Genomic DNA, 4,453 nt, shown 5'->3' with positions numbered 1-4,453 from the left:
ACCCAAGGACGACAAGAGGGTTAAAAAATGTCTATATCTGAAATATGGGTTTCTTTTTAACCAAATGACCACAAAAATAGATTGGATTCCTTACAACGCTCTTTGTAAATACAATTGATCACTTTCACTCCTGACTCATCTGTATGCTCCTCTGAGCTTAACTCTTAGTCAAAATAATTAAAAATCTTTGCTTATTTAACTAAAAAAAGTAAGTATAATTTTATATAAATGAGGATAATTGACCATGATTTCCAAAAAGTACTTAAAACTGGTGTTAGTGAAAACTAAAAAAAGTCGGAAAAAGGGACAAAAATGTTAAATCTTTGTCCGTTTTTGACCCAGGAGGGCAACACAAGGGTTAAGTAAATGCTGTTATAAGAGATACATATCTCCCAGCTCCATGAGTTAAGACACAAGCCACTCAACTGCCGCTGTTATTCCTCTCTCGTTTTTTATCCAGAGGCTGTCTGAGCTTATGTTCAGGGTCAGATCAATGGGAATATAACACACAAAATTGCTGCTCCTGGGCTGAATCAAAACACTGTCCTGCAGCTTTCTGTGTCTGTATCGCTGATGTGTGCTTCCAAACATACTCAAGTCAGTGTCTCTGCAAGCACAACATAGCTATAGCTAACCTGCACAGATCAAACACCGTTGGCCAGACAGCTTAATAATATGACATGACTGCACAGAATATAAAAAACACACATTCAGACACAAGCAGTCCAACAGTGGTTGGTTACTGAAAAAGTTGTGGCATTTAGAAATGACAGAACGTTGACACATGAATCAGCATACTGAAACATACCGAGACGCAGAGCCACTGTTGTGTCACAGTGTGAACAGCATACTCATGTGTAGTAAGCAGGAACATACTGTATATAACCAGGAATAATAGCATGGCATGTTTGAAAACTCGTTTTTGACTTAACTTTGACATATATGACAGCAAAAAGGCACTTAAGACGTAGACTTATGAGGAAAAGTATGAGAAAAATAATGGCTGGCACTTCTTGGTGACACTTAGTGACCACATATGGTGAGAAATTTCTGGCTGCTTTTCCATATGTGTCTGCAGGGTTGAAAATGATTTATGCCTATACCCAATTACTGGTCCAACGCTGCAGGTCATGCAGGTTATGTCCCTAAGATTTAAAGCACAGAGCTTGTGTGTGTATGTGTGTGCGTGTGTGTGTGTGTGTGTGTGTAAGGGGCTATTTCCTGTAGTCACCCTCCCAAAGGTTTGGAGGTAGTTGGACAGGAAGCAGACCCATACCAGAGCAGCACGTCAGCCCTGAACAATCTGTGATTCAGTCCCAGGAGAGTGTTTCCTGGAAGGTCCATTGTCTTTTACATTAATACACCCTTGAGCAAACTGGGAACTACCCTCTATAGAGTTCAGGACCAAAACTGTGTGACTTGGCCCATTCTGTTTTATTCTTTAATACATCTTCATTTCCTGTGTTTCCTGACGTCAACCTTATTCATGAACACGTCCACTCTCGATTCTCAAATCTAAAACGAAGCGACCCAAAGGAAAAAAAGGTTCATCAACCTCACTTAAGAGTAATCGTTTGCAAACAAACAGTCACTTAGCAGTGATTGCAGCTTGATAGGGTAAAGACAGAATTAGGCCATACCGTGGCGTGGACTACAATCCAAGCGGAGTGGAAAGTGGCGTGATTCCTCGCCGGCTCAGATGTGGTCGGAAACAGAGGCAGCGGGCTCTCCGACTCGCCTGTCACAGCCTGTCAAACAGAGGAAGAAAACAGGGGCTGAGAAGGACTCCTCGGAATAAAACAACTGCTTATTGTAAAAAAATCACTGAAAAAAGCTGAAAAGTAGGCTGTTAAAATGTAGTTGTTTGGAGAATGACAGAGCGACGTGGCAGTCATATATAGTTAACAACAGTAGCTGATATGGATATTAAAAACACGTCTATTGAACACAATGCTACAATAAATGACACAAAGCTAGGTGACTATACACGGATGCTTTTCTCATCAGGCAGAGCCATCAATGTAGCATCTGGACAAATCTTTGCCACTGGAACTGGCAGGAAAATTACAGGCCATGCCGCAGCACTCGCCAAGCATGCAAATGGTTCCATTTCTGACCGCTAGCCGTAAAACTGTCACAACATCAAATAGTCCAACTGCCTGATATTTATTTTTACAGATTAGATGACTATTTTAGACACAGAGTGTCAGACATTAGGTGACTTATGAGCGTATGTTGGGTTCATGATTCATTGGAAACTGCAGGATGACAGTGCGAACGAGACCAGAATGCGTCCTGTGATCTCACACTAAACCACGGGCCCCCCGTGTGCCGAGACTGACATCGTGCGGGAGAGAGTTCCACAACACAGCAGACTGAGTGGCTGTCTGGTGCGGAGCATGCTGGTCTAAAAGCCGAGCCTGATGGTGCAGAGCGTGTCTACAACCTGCAGGTTTTCCACTTTACAGTACTCATTGTATTTCTGGTCAGGCAGGCATGCCACCACTAAGTCAGGGTGGGTGCTCCACTTGACATCTTGCCGTCTAGTTCTGCTACAAGACAGTTGACTGGAAAGAATTATGGGAGGACAAAATTTAGAATAAAGAGGAAGGAGAGGGGAGCGGGAGGGGATGTATGGAAAGAAAGCGGTAAGGGAAAGATTGAAACAAAGGAGGAAATGTGAGCTGGGTATCATTTTTTTAAATGTTTTTTTTTATGTGGCCAGGTTAGCTCAGCTGGTAGAGCAGGCGCACATATAATACAGGTGTAATCCTCGGTGCAGGGGCCGCGGGTTCAACTCCGACCTGTGGCCCTTTGCTGTACGTCATTCCCCCCTTTCATGTCTTCAGCTGTTCTGTGAAAATAAAGGCTTGAAAAATGCCCCCAAGAAAGTATTTTCCTATTACTCGCTTATGCCAAACACAGTCAACAAGACATTAGTTTTAATTTTCTGTTCCTTGGGTAAGTAATGAGGCCAGGAGCTGACATTTCCCTTCTTCGTTTTCAATCTTTCATGTGTGATAAAAAAAAAGAAGTGTTTTCTTTTCCTCAAAGAACAAAAGAAGGGAATTACACCCCACCAAACCGCTTTTGTTTTTGGAGCCAGTACTCAGCGGACCTCTGAGAACAACATCTAATCTAGAATCGTTGAGCTGATTCATTAGGGGCTGCGAGGGGAAATTGATCTAAGATCTAAAATACTATTAAAATATCCTCAACAATACACAGCACTGCATGCCGAAATGTTCTCTTTTGAAAGTCCTCCTTGTTGCATATCTTGCATTAAGGATTGAAGTATCACAGGAAAACAACTGGGAAGTCAAACATCTGAAGCCACCAGTGATGGTAACGACAAGAAAAAAAGAGAAAAACCCGCCCCAAGGCCGTGCATTGCAAATGTTCATTCACAGTGAAATGTATGATGTGTTAAGAAGGACTCTGACAGTTTTTTCTGCTAGCTACGGTACTTATAATCTCAAGGTTCACTGCGAGTCATGTCAAAGCTCTCTATAATTACACATCAGAAGAGCCTCAGCCAGCTGGATAGCAATGCCTGACTTCCACTTGCACCTTAACTTCTAATTGCTGATATGTTCAAGGATCATTTGACGTGAGAGTTTGACACGGGGATGCTTGTAAAGTTGGGTTGGTTTCATAGTACTGACAGCACTGTGCATGCAAGTTGGATCCCTAGCTCTGCGTATATATGGGCACAGTAGGCAGGTCGGAGGGGTATCCCCCTGTGGTTTCAGCTGCTTGTGAAGAAGGCAGGAGCGTGAGAAGCTCCTCCAGTATATTCTTAGTACTGCCTTTCCCTTCTTGCCCATCTATTCTCCCTTCTCTAGATCGCAGGCGCACCTTTTTAGGCTTCGCCCATCAATCTTTTATTTTTCAATTTCTCTGTGACAATGGAATCTGGCAGCAAGCTTTCACAACATTCGCTAAATAAAGAACTGAGAGCCTAAACCAGAATATCATGTCATATTTCTATCCAAACCGGGATGCAGGTGGGAACTAAAATACAGTTTGATGAGTTATGTAGTTTATTCCAAACCAAGTTGTACATCTTGATACATTTGCAGACCAAAAGGATATATATTTTTATTTTACGATTAGTTCATGGATTGTTTAATCGACAGAGAGCAACTTTTGGGGGGTTTTAAGTCATTTCCAAAGCCCAAACGTTAATTTCAGATTCCAGCTTCTCCAATGCGTGACTTTGCAACTTTTTGTTTGCCTGACCTGATAGTATGATAAAATATGTTTGAGTTTGGACTTTGGTTGGTCAAACAGGGTGTCACCATGGGCATTTTCATGCTTTTCTAACATTTTATTGATACAAGAAATCCATTAATCAAGAAAATAATCGACAGATTCATCGAAAAAGGAAATAAATCCCTGCATTGATCACTGAAAATAGATAGATAGATAGATAGATAGATAGATAGATATT

At 41.8% G+C, this 4,453-nt stretch overlaps 1 protein-coding gene across 2 annotated transcripts in view; it reads right to left on the bottom strand.

The window, feature by feature from the left end:
* Window positions 1–4,453, bottom strand: part of tspan9a (tetraspanin 9a) — a 197,761-nt gene that overhangs the window by 175,151 nt on the left and 18,157 nt on the right. Inside the window, exon 2 of one of the 2 annotated variants that reach the window (XM_032524031.1) lies at window positions 1,641–1,748. The exons of the other annotated variant lie outside the window; for it this stretch is intronic. The gene's annotated coding sequence lies outside the window, so the exon portion shown is untranslated. The remainder of the gene's footprint in view (window positions 1–1,640; window positions 1,749–4,453) is intronic. 2 annotated transcript variants of the gene reach the window in all.

This window comes from Etheostoma spectabile, chromosome 8, assembly GCF_008692095.1.
Source record: "Etheostoma spectabile isolate EspeVRDwgs_2016 chromosome 8, UIUC_Espe_1.0, whole genome shotgun sequence".
In the NCBI taxonomy this organism is placed as follows: domain Eukaryota; kingdom Metazoa; phylum Chordata; class Actinopteri; order Perciformes; family Percidae; genus Etheostoma; species Etheostoma spectabile.
Note: the sequence above shows the minus strand (reverse complement) of the source record. Positions and strands in the feature narration are given on the sequence as shown.